Below are 13,791 nucleotides of genomic sequence, written 5' to 3'. Positions count from 1 at the left end.
ACTAAGCACGCTGCTTGTCCTCTGCCATTCCCCACCGAGTGTTGCTTTTGGTTGCCAGACGAGCTGAACCTCTGCTGTTCTGGAACAGGCCAGTGATGGCATCTCCTAGAATGTGATGGTCTAACACATGGCTGAACTGAGGATGCCCAGGAATCAGTCACCAAGCGGCCACTCCAGCCATAGTTTTGTATTGGTCATTTCTCTACTCTCTTCTGCTTTAGGCCAGGACTCCATGGCCCTGGGATTTCCCCCCTGCCACTCAGCCATGAAGGGATCCAACTGGGCCTCACTAAAGCAGAGAGTCTGGTCATATCAGACAGGATAAAAAGTCACATTCCTTGATTGTTCCCCTTTTGAGTCTCAACTTTGTTCCCTCCTAACTCAGCCTTGACCTTCATGATCCAGTTCTACCTCCTCCCAACTGCATTTCATCCCATGGTCAACCCCAGCACCTAAAGCTCACTAAAGCATCCAACTACATCAATAGACTATCCTTGGATTTCTTGTTACCCTCAACTAAGCAACCTGGTCCTGGTATATGAAGCCCCAAATATATTTTGACATTTCTGTCTCTAATTGAGCCCTATCTTCATAATAAAGTGCCTACTAGGTGCCAAGCACTGTACCAAGTGCCGGGGTAGCAACAGAGCCTGTCCCACATGGGGCTCACGGTCTAATTTGGGAGGAAAATAGGTACTGTAACTCCACTTTTTAAGTGAAGAAACTGAGACCCCTTAAAGTTAACTAATTAGGTCAATGTCACAGTAGGCAAATAGCAGAGTTGGGATTAGAACCTCTGACTCTCAGGTACATATTCTCTTCACTAGGCTGGGCTGTGTTCCTTCTCACGATGTTTACCACTTCTACACATATAATAATAGTATTATTAGTAATTAATAAATGATTATGGCATTTGCTAAGTGCTTATTATGTGCCAGGCACTGTTCTAAGCACTGGGGTAAATACAACATAATCAGGTTGGGCACAGTCCTTGCCTGTCCCACATAGGGCTCATAGTCTTAATCCCCCTTTTACAGTTGAGGCAACTGAGGGCCAGAGAAGTGAAGTGACTTGCCCAAGGTCACACAGCAGACAAGTGGCAGAGATGGGATTAGAAACCAGGTCCTTGTGACTTATTTAGTCCTTGTGAGTCCCAGGCCTATACTCTATTAGGCCAGGTGGCTTCTTCTAAACCCTTGACATCCTCTGATTTAAATAATAGCATTTGTTATATTCCAGTATTTAGTAATGTGTAATTCATTATGAACTTCATAGATATCTAATTAAGGGCTAATTGAAGTAATTAAATCTCAGGAGAGAGGTGAACTGTGCCTTCAGTCTATCGTGCTGGATTTTTTAAAATTAGGATTGCTGTAGTGGTTATTTCAAAGTCGAGAGAATGTTCATCAGCTATTGACAGCCATTGTGTATAGCATTGGATTTGGAAGATCTAAGAACTGCAAAAATATATAGCTGCTTAGAGTTTAATTAAATTATTGCTAACACTGCTAAAACCAGCTGGGTTTAGCTTTCAAATGGTGACTCTAGGAGTACTTTTCAAATTGCAATCTGGTTTCCTTTAGTGAGTTCAGTTAGTCTGATGATTCTAGGATTCGTATCACCTTATGATGGATGAATCAAAGGGGTAGGGACATATATCTTGTAACAAGTTTTCATCTAATTTGTAAAAAATTAGTTTTAATTGGAACCAAAGTGTTTTGGAATTAAGGTATTACGTGGGCTAAATTGATTGGTATTATGAATGCATCCACTAGATGTCACCATTGATTCACATTTTTGGGACTCATAGGAATTCTAAAATCAACAATAAAAGACTTGAAACTTGTAAAGTTTATCAGTCATTCATGCATTCATTCAATCGTATTTATTAAGCGCTTACTGTGTGCAGGACACTGTACTAAGCGTTTGGGATGTACAAATTGGCAACATATACTCACATTCTAGAAGGGAGAGATAGACAAAAAAAACAAAACAAGTAGACAGGTGTCAATACCATCAGAATGAATAGAATTATAGCTATATACACATCATTAATAAAATAGAGTAATAAATATGTACAACTGTACACAAGTGCTGTGGGGAGGGGGAAGGACAGAGGGAGGGAAGGGGGGCGATGGGGAGGGGAGGAGGAGGAGGAGAGGAAAAGGGGGGGCTCAGCCCGGGAAGGCCTCCTGGAGGAGGTGAGCTCTCAGTAGCGATTTGAAGGGAGGACGAGAGCTAGTTTGGTGGAGGGAGGGCATTCCAGGCCAGAGGTAGGACGTGGGCCGGGGGTCGACGGCGGGACAGGCAAGAACGAGGCACAGTGAGGAGGTTAGCGGCAGAGGAGCAGAGTGTGAGGGCTGGGATTTAGAAGGAGAGAAGGGAGGTGAGGTAGGAGGGGCCAAGGTGATGGAGAGCATTGAAGCTGAGAGTGAGGAGTTTGTGCGTGAGTCGAAGGTTGATAGGCAACCACTGGTGATTTTTGAGGAGGGAATCAAAATGATCACTTTGATTACTAAGCCATGCCAGGATAAATTTATCATATTCCCTCCCAAACTTCTCCTCTTCAACCCTCCTGTCAGTTGGCAAGACTTCCTCTCCATTCATTCATTTCATTTATTCAATCGTATTTATTGAGCACTTACTGTGTGCAGAGCACTATACTAAGCGCTTGGGAAGTACAAGTTGGCAACATATAGAGACGGTCCCTACCCCTCAACGGGCTCACAGTCTAGAAGACTAGCTCAAGCCCTCAAACTTGGCCTTGATATCCTCTCTCTCTTTCAACCTCAATATTTAGTCTGCCACTAAATTCTGTCAGTTTTTTTGTCGTGTTCAACGTCCACCTCATTGATCCAGAACTTGCCATATCCTAGCCTGAATACTATTCAAGCTTCCTCATGATCTCAATCAATCAATCAATTGTGTTTATCTATTACTTACCGTACACAGAGCACTATACTAAATGCTTGGGAGAGTACCCTACCACAAAGTTGGTAACATGATCCCTTGGTAACAGTTGCTAACACTGGCTTTGCACATTGGCAGTTTCGTAGCCTGTGAGGATGATCCGAGGCGTGATTATTTCTGGTTGAAAACTTTTCCCAATACTCCGCCGTGGCGTCTTGTGACACAGATGCTACTGGCAATTTTTGACGACCTCTCAGGAGGACAGTCTTCTCTGTGGTTTAATGTGAGAGCATCTTATCTGGTCTCTTTCCTCAAACTTTCCATGTTGTCTCCTTCTGTCCTCAGACTTCGTAGGTTGGCGTGTGTGGCCCAAGGTTCTCCCTTCCTCCACCCTGCTTGAATTTCCCGCTTCCCTTCTCTGAGCCCTCCTGTGCACGATCTGTTCTTGGGCCTAATCAAAGCACTCAGGGCAGCCCTCTTCCGCACACAAATGAATAAGCGCTCAATCCATTCCACTGAGTGAGGGATGAGCAGTGATAGATAACCAGCGTCTTTTCCCGATGGTCATCCTGTGTGCTAGCGGTGTCTGTTTCTTTGTTTCCTTTCCTCAATGGCCAGTTTCCTCCCGACTCCTGCTCTCGGGTGCAATAGAGAAGCAGCATGGCTCAATGGAAAGAGCCCGGGCTTGGGAGTCAGAGGTCATGGGTTCAAGGCCCGGCTCTAAAGCTTGTCAGTTGTGTGACTTTGGCCAAGTCACTTAAATTTCTCTGTTCCTCAGTTTCCTCATCTGTAAAATGGGGGTTAAGATTGTGAGCCCCACATGGGATAACCTGATCACCTTGTATCCTCCCCAGCACTTAGAACAGTGATCTGCACATAGTAAGTGCTTAGCAAATACCAAAATTATTATTATTATTATGATGATCCCTACCCTTCAAGAGTTTACAGTCCAGTCCTGTAAATCCCTCCAAACTCTAATCCATACTTAGTTCCCCTGTCTAGATCATTTTTCTAAGATATATTCTGCACACATCTTCTCATCCTTCTAAAACCTTCATAGGTCATCCATTCCTCTCTGCATTAAGTAGAAATTCCTCATTATTGGCTTCAAGGCACTTCACTGGCTCTCTCCTTCTTACTGTCTTCTCCCATCTCACTCCAGTTTGCAATCTTTACCCTTCTTTAACCAGCTTACTCGCTGTGCCTCATTCCCATCACTCCCATCTCCAACCCCTTACTAACTGCCTTTCTTCTGCCTGGAATTCTCTCCTCATTCACATCCTCCAGCCTACTGCTCTTTGCATCTTTAAAGCCCTTTTGAACACATTTCTTCCAGGAGGCCTTCCCTGATTTAGTTTTCTTCTCCCCAGGTTATATGCCACTAATTTCCATTTCACTATTTCTGCATCAATTACATACTCACCCATAGCACTTCTGCATATAGTGACTTACATTCTCTAGTTAAGCACATATTCATCTACTTATCCATTTTGCTTTCTATACCTCATTTTGTGATGGTCTCTCTCACTATACTCTAAGCTTGAAGGCAGGGATTGTGTCTTTTAACTCTCTCAAGAACTTAGTACAGTGTTCTGCGTGCAGTAGATGTTCAGTAAATACTAGTAACTGATTCTCAAGGAGGAAATCTAAAGATTTAATTTTCCAATACACTGCCTTTATAGTTTGCAAAAATATCAAAACTATAATTTCATGCCACAGTTCGTCTCTTTCTTCTTGTGTCCTTATTGGAAACCAGTTAACCATCTTCATCTTGGAGACCATTACCCAGTTAACCATCTTCCTCTTGGAGACCATTACTTAATTATCACACCTTTTTTTTCCTGCAGGTTAATGAATCAATCAATCAATTGTATTTATTGAGCGCTCACCCTGTGAAGAGCACTACACTAAAAATTTGGGAAAGTACATTATAACAGAGTTGGTAGACATATTCCCTTCCCACAACAAGCTTACAGTCTAAATTGATTCAGCAAAGAGTAAAAAAAAAATCCACCAGAAACTTAGGGGAAAAAAAATATACAGTAGTATCTTTCCACTGTGAGACCTACATAAACTGAACAGTATGTCATTACTACAGTAACTCCACTAGTCTGACAGTATGCATATTTTACTATGCAAGCTAGAGCCAGAATTTATGTTAGAGCCCAGGTCTGCTCCCAAACTGGTTTATTTGTAACTATCAGATGTAAAAATCTATCCACCTAGGGATTTCATGGACAACAGGCTGCTCTTATTTATCAAGGCCCTTTCATTCACTCATTCAATCAATCATATTTATTGAGCACTTACTGTGTGCAAAGCACTGTACTAAGCACTTGGGAGAGCACAATAGAACACTGAACAGACTCATTATATTCCCACAATGAGCTTACAGTCTAGAGGGAGAGACGAACATTAATATAAAGAAATTACAGATAGGTTTATGTGTACTTCCAGCTTGATTATTTCCATTCTGCTTGCTCCTTTCCCTTTCTAGACCGAACTCTTCCCACAACTCTGTAGTGCCTATTCTGAGACCTTTCTGCCACCAACCTCCTCCGGGGCCCCTAGGATGCCACCACTCACACGGAAGATGCAGGGCAGCTCTCAGGTTTGGGCATGGATGACAGGGTGGCTCAGTGGAAAGAGCACGGGCTTTGGAGTCAGAGGTCATCAGTTCAAATCCCGGCTCCCCCACTTGTCAACTCTGTAACTTTGGGCAAGTCACTTGGGCCTCAGTTACCTCATCTGTAAAATGGGGATTAAGACTGTGAGCCCCAGGTGGAACAACCTGATCACCTTGTAAACTCCCCGGCACTTAGAACAGTGCTTTGCACATAGTAAGCACTTAATATATGTCATTATTATTATTACAGTAGTGGTAAGCTCATTGTGGGCAGGAAATGTGTCAGTTTATTGTTATTTTGTACTCTCCCAAGTGCTTAGTAATAATGATAAGAATAATGATAAGATAAGATAATGATAAGAATTGTGGTATTTGTTAAGCGCTTACAATGTGCTAGGCACTGTACTAAGCATTGGGGTTGTACATGGTTGCACATATTTATTACTTTATTTATTTATTTATTTATTTATTTTACTTGTACATTTCTATCCTATTTATTTTATTTTGTTGGTATGTTTGGTTCTGTTCTCTGTCTCCCCCTTTTAGACTGTGAGCCCACTGTTGGGTAGGGACTGTCTCTATGTGTTGCCAATTTGTACTTCCCAAGCGCTTAGTACAGTGCTCTGCACATAGTAAGTGCTCAATAAATACGATTGATTGATTGATTGATTGATTGATTGGGGTGGATACAAGCAAATTGTGTTGGACAGTCCCTGCACAGTGAGCTCACAGTCTCAACTCCCATTTTACAGATGAGATAACTGAGGCACAGAGAATGTAGTGATTTGCCCGAGGTCATGCAGCAGACGAGTGGCAGAGTAGGGATTAGAACCCATGATCTTCATCATCATCATCATCAATCATATTTATTGAGCGCTTACTATGTGCAGAGCACTGTACTAAGCGCTTGGGAAGTACAAATTGGCAACATATGCCAATTTATGCAACATATGGGATCTTCTGATTCCCAGGCCCATGCTCTATCCACTATGCCATGTTGTTTCTCAGTGCTGTGCACACAGTAAGCGCTCAATAAATGTGATTGACTGACTGACTAGTAGTGACTGTTATCCCCCTCTTCGCTACTGAAGACAGTGAACAGCAGGCACCAGGAGATTCCAGTCAGCAATAGTTGCTGATTGAATCCTGCCAGGCCCCACTCCCCACAGGGGCTCTGTTCATCCTCATGCCACCCTGGGATGTCACTCTAGGGACCACCACTCTGAGCCAACTGTCCATGGGTGACTCACCCCTACTGTTTTATTTTACACCCCACCCCCGTGCCCCTTCGGCCCTTAATGGTTCCACCTGGTCCTCATCAGAGCCTTCACCATCATTCCACCCTCCTCTGGACATCTCTTCTATGGTTTGTATTCATTCAATCGAATTTATTAAGTGCCTACTGTGTGCAGAGTACTTTCCTAAGCACTTGGAAGAGTACAATATAGCAATAAACAGATGCATTCTCTGACCCCAAAGGGCTTGCAGTCTAGAAGGGGAGACAGACATTGATGTAAATAAAGAAATTACAGATATGTACACAAATGCTGTGGGGCTGAGAGGGGAGATGAATAAAGGGAGCAAGCCAGGGAGGCACACAAGGGAGAGGAAGAAGAAGAGAAGGGATTAATCAGGTAAGGCCTCTAGGAGATGTGCCTTCTATAAGGCTTTGAAGTGGAGGGAGAGTAATTGTCAGATTCGAGGAGGGAGGGCATCCCAGGCCAGAGGCAGGACGTGGGTGAGGGGCTGTATATTGGGCCATGTTGTGTGTCCAGTGGGGTTCATGATGTGTGAATGGACTTATGGGTGACCTTTATCAATCAGTCCATGATATTTATAGATCAATGATATTTATATCAATCAGTGATCTACAAATACCGAGTAATTGACTGACTGAGCGCTTACTGTGTACAGAATACTGTACTGAGAGGAAAGTACAATGCAATAGAGTTGTAAGACATTATTTCTGCCTCAAAGTGGAAGCAGCCTCTTGGATAGACCACAGGCCTGGAAGATAGAAGGACCTGGTTTTTAATCCTGGCTCCACTCTTATCTGCTTTGTGACCTTGGACAAGTCACTTCACTTCTCTGGGCCTCAGTTACCGCATCTGCAAAATGGGGATTAAATACTGTAAGCCCCATGTGGGACAGGGACTGTGTTCAACCCAATTTGCTTGTATCCACTCCAGCGCTTAGTACAGTGTCTGGCACTGTCTGGCACTGGCACTGTCTGGCACTGAGTGCTTAAAAAATACCACTATTATTATTAACCAACTTTCTGTACTGCATTTTGCTGCTTCTCACAATTGTCCCTTAGTTCGCATGTCCTACCTTTATATTTCTACTTTATTTTATCTCTATCCCCGTAGACATATCTTCACACTTCCCCATCCTAGCCTAGCTCCCTTATTTGTTTCACCTCCATAAATATGCCACTCCCTCTCATTCACAGTCTCTGTTTCCCATCCTCAATATTAACCTTTTGCCGCCTCCCAAACAGTAGCATTTATGGAATGTCCACATGGTGCAGAAAACTGTATTAGGCTTTTGGGAAATGCAGACAAAAGAAGAGGTGAGGTCCAATGGATGGAGCAATGGCCTGGAAGTCAGAAGGACCTGGGTTCTAATCTTGCCTCTGCCACTTCTCTGCTGTGTGAGCTTGGACAAGTCACTTAACTTCTCTGTGCCTCAATACCTCATCTGTACAAATGGGGATTAAGACTCCAAGCCCCATTTGGGACATGGACTGTGTCCAATCTTATTAGCTTGTATCCTCCCCAGCATTTAGTACAGTGCCTGAAAGATGTAAGCACTTAATGAATACTTAATAAAAAAGAAAAAAAGCAACACATTACCTACCCATAGGAGCTTATGCTCTAAAGGGGGAGATAAACATAAAAAAAAATTATACTACCAACTTTACTGTCTATAACTCTATTGTGTCATATGCTTCCAAACAGTACAGTGCCCTGCCCACAATAAGTGCTCAAAAAATACCATTGATTGATATTTACAACTCGGGTGTTCAAAATGAATGATTGAGGGTGCATATAGGCCCTGGTGAGACACAAACTTTTAGGATAAAAATATCACTACTACCAGTCTCCGATCCTAAAAAGGCTAAGCATATACTGTATCCGGACAATGAATAGCGAGTGCTTATTTCCTCTACCTGCTAAGGTCATGATGTTGTACTCATATTCAGGTAATTATGGCATAAATGCTTCCCCAGAGGCTTCTTGTGGGCATAAACAAAGAGAACATCTTTTTTATTATCAGTTTGCTTTCCTGAAAGCATCAAATTATGGACAGGACTAATGGGCTGAAGATGCTTAAAGTCGGTTTACTGTGGCTTGCTTAGAACCGATAGCCATCTGAAAAGCCATCATGTCGAGAAAATATCATTCACATGCTAATTTAAATAATGGCACCATCTTTGCAGTGATGACAGGCTATGGCACTTTATGGGTTTTAGATGACTGTGCCTGCACTTTGTAAAAACAAATAAGCTGCCAGCGGCCTGACAATTCTTGTCACGCACTTGTAAATTTTAAAGGAAAATTGAGCGGGCAGCTGTGATTTTGCCCAGATGAATTTAGATGAATGAAAGGGTCCATCTACTAATTTTTGACCTTACATCCATGTATGTTACTAAGCAAGGAAGACCATAATAATAATAATAATGGCATTTTTTAAGCTTATTATGTGCCAAGCACTGTTCTAAGTGCTGGGGGAGATACAAGGTAATCGGGTTGTCCCATGTGGAGCTCACAGCCTTAATCCCCGTTTTTACAGATGAGGGAACTGAGGCACAGAGAAGTTAAGTGATTTACCCCAAGTCACACAGCTGACAAGTGACAGAGCTGGGATTAGAACCCACAACTTCTGACTCCCAAGCCCGGGCTCTTTCCGCTAAGCCACGCTGCTTCTCAACAGCGAAGCAGCCCTTCTATAACTGATGGAGAGAGATTCTGAGGTGACTGCTGCCACATTCCACATATATCATTTCTGGGCCAACCTAAAAAAGGCAGTGAGACCTAGAGAATCAGGGATGTCTAGTGGATAGAGCACAGGCCTGGGAATCAGAAGGACCTAGGTTTTAATCCTGGCTCTTCCACTTGTCTGATTTGGGACCTTGGGCAAATTGCTTCACTTCTCTGTGCCTCAGTTATCTTGTCTGTAAAATTGGGCATTAATACCGGAAACCCCGGTATTGGACTGTGTCCAACCTGATTAGCTTGCGTCTTACCCAGTGCCTAGAACAGTGTCTAGCACATAGTAAGCACTTAATAAATACCATTTTAAAAAAAACCCTGAAAAAAAGGAGGTTGCTGTAAAGGAGCTAAACTGCCCCTAGGAGTAGAAAGCATCTATGAAATAGCTGTCAAGTATGTATTTAGAGAAGCAGTGTGGCTCAGTAGAAAGAGCATGGGCTTTGGAGTCAGAGGTCATGGGTTCAAATCCCTGCTCCACCAATTGTCAGCTGTGTGACTTTGGGCAAGTCACTTAACTTCTCTTTGCCTCAGTTACCTCAGCTGTAAAATGGGGATTAAGACTGTCCCACCTGGGACAACCTGATCACCTTGTAACCTCCCCAGCACTTAGAACAGTGATTTGAACATAGTAAGCACTTAATAAATGCTATTATTATTTACAGGATGGTCTGTTTTCTTGGTGTAATGATAGTGACCAACCAACCTTTCACTGGGTTTAAGGAGATGTGTTTAGCTGAAGGTACTGATATTGACACAGCTGCCACTTTTTGCCATAGTACTGGCATCTGAATTGTAACTTCAGCTTCATCTAATAAATACATATAATTGCATAATAAAATGAGTCTAGAAGAAAGTTGACAAAAAGGCGATTTAAAAGTAGAGCATCGTTGTGCAAGATGGGACAGCTAATTTTGCTAGCCTGGTGAGAGGAATTAAGTATGATGGACAAACTGATAGGGACACTGAGAAAGATCAAGGTTAATCTCAATTTTTCTGTACTGGTTCTTCAGGATGCTAAGATTTTCAGGACAGGAGGATAATCCAGAATTTGCTGACATTTTGAAGGCAAAAAACAAAGTCTCAAGAAGAAACAAAGGCATATCTGCTGGAGGTAAGTTGATGAAGGAGGTGTATGAGAGAAGAGAGGGTTGGGGGAGGAGAGACAGGTAAATGGAAGAGCAGCGATGGAAGCAATGAAAAGCAACTGGAGAAAGCATTTCTCAGCCTCCACCTATAATCTGACTCTGGTGAGTGTCTTTAGCCTTCTTGCTCAGCGAATGTGATGTTCCTGGAGGGTCTCAGCCCTAAATCCTGGCCACAAGAGCCCACAGAGTCACTTTATTCATTCATGCAATCGTATAAATTGAGCGTTTACTGTGTGCAGAGCACTATACTAAGAGTTTGGGAAGTACAAAATGGCAACATACAGAGACGATCCGTACCCAACAACGGGCTCACTTTAGAAGCACCCAGGCCCTGGCTAGTCTCTGCTGGATCCTGAAGTCCTCCAGTTCTTCTCTTTTTAAAAATCAGCTTGGGGCAACTCTGCAGAGCACTCCGGACTCCTGCCCCCCTATTACTGCCACCATCCTTCGCCTGAAGCCCAGGAGTCTTCCAGAAGGCCAACCACCCCACTCCTGCAGGAAGTTCACCCAGAAAATAATAATGATAATAATAATGATGATGATGATGATAGCATTTATTAAGCACTTACTATGTACAAAGCACTGTTCTAAGCACTGGGGAGATTACAAGGTGATCAGGTTGTCCTACGGTGGGGGGGGGGGGGGGTGGCTCATAGTTTTAATCCCATTTTCCAGATTAGGTAACTGAGGCCCAGAGAAGTGAAGTGACTTGCCCAGAGTCACACAGCTGACAAGTGGCAGAGCCGGTGTTTGAACCGATGATCTCTGACTCCAAAGCCCTACCTCCAGCCCCATGCCACCCCAAGTCTATATGTCTGTCAGGCACCAAGCTTCTTCTCCAGCCCCTACTCCAGGCAGACACCAAGATCTGAGATCTCCACAATGATTATTGGTTTCCTGAGTAGCAATGAAATCGATTCCAGTTCAAGCTGCCTCTGCCAAGATCTAATACTTTTCCCTGACTATGGCATCACAGACTAGAGCTGGGGGGAAGGGAGAAGTGACTTTCAGGACCGTTGTGTGACTGTTCGGTGACGGTTTAAGGACATGGATGGAGTCTACCTACTCTATTGTATTGTTCTCCTCCCAGGGTTTAGTGCAGGGCTGTGTATACAATAAGCTCCCTTTACTCATCTCTCCTCCCAGGACAAACAACACTTCTGTAATTTATCTATTTATATTAATGTCTATCTCCCCCTCAAGCTGTAAACCCATCCTGGGCAGGGAATGTGTCTATCATTTATATTGTATTCTCTTAAGCATTTGGTACAGTGCTTTGCACACAGAAAGCAAGACTGTAAGCTCACTGTGGGCAGGGAATGTCACTATTCACTATTGTACTTTCCAAGCACTTAGGAAAGTGCTATGCCCACAGTAAGTGCTCAAAACGATTGAATGAATAAATATGATTGAATGAATGAATAAGCACTCAATAAATACCAATGAATGAATTGAATGGTGAGTGGGATTTCTGCTGATAAGGATCAGCTAAGCAGTCTTGCCTAAATAGATGCCCACTCCAGGAGGGCCAAGATTTCTGCAAACAGTAAGGGCTCAGTAAATACAATCAACTAACTGACTGACTGTCAGCTATGGCTAAAAGGCTACACAGCCCCAGAGCACCTGGGCTACTTTCAGTAGTCCTTGTCGGTCCCAAAGGGCAGTGCTCCTCCCTCATGGGTGAGGGAAAGGGCTGCTATTAGTCCATGAGCATCCAGGCATCCTAGGATCATCACCTGCCATTCCCTCTCTCCGAGCTGCCTAGCCCAGCCAGGACACAAAAGGAGCTGAATTGGAACATTGGTGAGTACCTTTTTCTTCTCTCTCATTCTCCCTCTTTGCCCTTTTCTATTTTTTGTCCTCTCAGTTGTATGTATTGAGCACTTACTGTGTGCAAAGCACTGTCCTAAGTGCTTGGAAAAGTACAATATAACGACACATTCCTGCCCACAGAGAGCTCAACGGTTAGAGAAAAACAGACATTAATATAGTTAAATAAATGAATTACAGATATATGAATATGTGCTGTGGGAATGGGAGGGAGGATTAATGAAGGAGCAAGTATGAGTGGTGCAGAAGGGAGTGGGAGAAGAGGAGAGGAGGGCTTAGGGAAGGCTTCTTGGAAGAGATGTGCCTTCAATAAGGTTTTGAAGTGGGGGAGAGCAATAATCTGTCTGATAATTGAGATGATGAGAAGCCGTGTGGCTATGAGAAGCAGCACGGCTCAGTCAGTGGAAAAAGCATAGGCTTTGGAGTCAGAGGTCATGGGTTTGAATCCCAGCTCCGCTACCTGTCTGCTGTGTGACCTTGGGCAAGTCACTTAACTTCTCTGAGCCTCAGCTACCTCATCTGTAAAATGAGGATTAAGACTGTGAGCCCCATGTGGGACAACCTGATCACCTTGTATCCCCCCAGCGCTTAGAACAGTGCTTTGCACATAGTAAGTGCTTAACAAATGCCATTATTATTATTATATGAGGAGGAAGGGCATTCCAAGCCAGAGGTAGGATATGGGCAAGATGTTGGTGGGGAGATAGATGAGCTTGAGGTACCGTGAGAGGGTTAGCATTAGAGGAATGAAGTGTATGGGCTGGGTTGGAGTAGGAGAGTAGCAAGGTGAGGTGGGAGAGGGCAAGGTGATGTGCTTTAAAGCCAATGGTGAGGAGTTTTGCTTGATGTTGAGGTGTATGGGTAACCAGTGGAGTTTCTTGAGGAGTGGAGAAACATGGTCCGAATGTTTTGAAGGAAAATGATTTGAGCAGCAGAATGGAGTATGGACTGGGGTAGGGAGAGACAGGAGGCAGGGTGGTCTGCAAGGAGGCTGTTAAAACAATCAAGGAGGGATAGGATAAGTGCTTGCATGGTGATAACAGTTTGGACAGAGAGGAAGGGGCAGATTTTGATGATGTTCTGAAGGTAGAACTGACAGGATTTAGTGATGGCTTGAATACGTGAGTTGAACGAGAGAGAGGAGTTAAGGATAATGCCAAGGTTACGGGCTTGTGAGACAGGAAGGGTGGTGGTGCTGTCAACAGTGAGAGGAAAGTGAGCAGGAGGACAGGGTTTGGGTAGGAACATAGGCTTAATAAATAAAATAAATTACAGATATATTCAG

At 43.6% G+C, this 13,791-nt stretch overlaps 1 non-coding gene across 1 annotated transcript; it reads left to right on the top strand.

The window, feature by feature from the left end:
- Positions 1-3,030: 3,030 nt before the first annotated feature.
- Positions 3,031-3,171, top strand: LOC119924199. The gene has a single exon (XR_005449068.1). It is a non-coding gene; the product is annotated as a U4 spliceosomal RNA (small nuclear RNA).
- The last annotated feature ends 10,620 nt before the right edge of the window (positions 3,172-13,791 follow it).

The sequence above is a fragment of the Tachyglossus aculeatus genome, chromosome 2 (genome assembly GCF_015852505.1).
Source record: "Tachyglossus aculeatus isolate mTacAcu1 chromosome 2, mTacAcu1.pri, whole genome shotgun sequence".
Lineage (NCBI taxonomy): Eukaryota > Metazoa > Chordata > Mammalia > Monotremata > Tachyglossidae > Tachyglossus > Tachyglossus aculeatus.
Note: the sequence above shows the minus strand (reverse complement) of the source record. Positions and strands in the feature narration are given on the sequence as shown.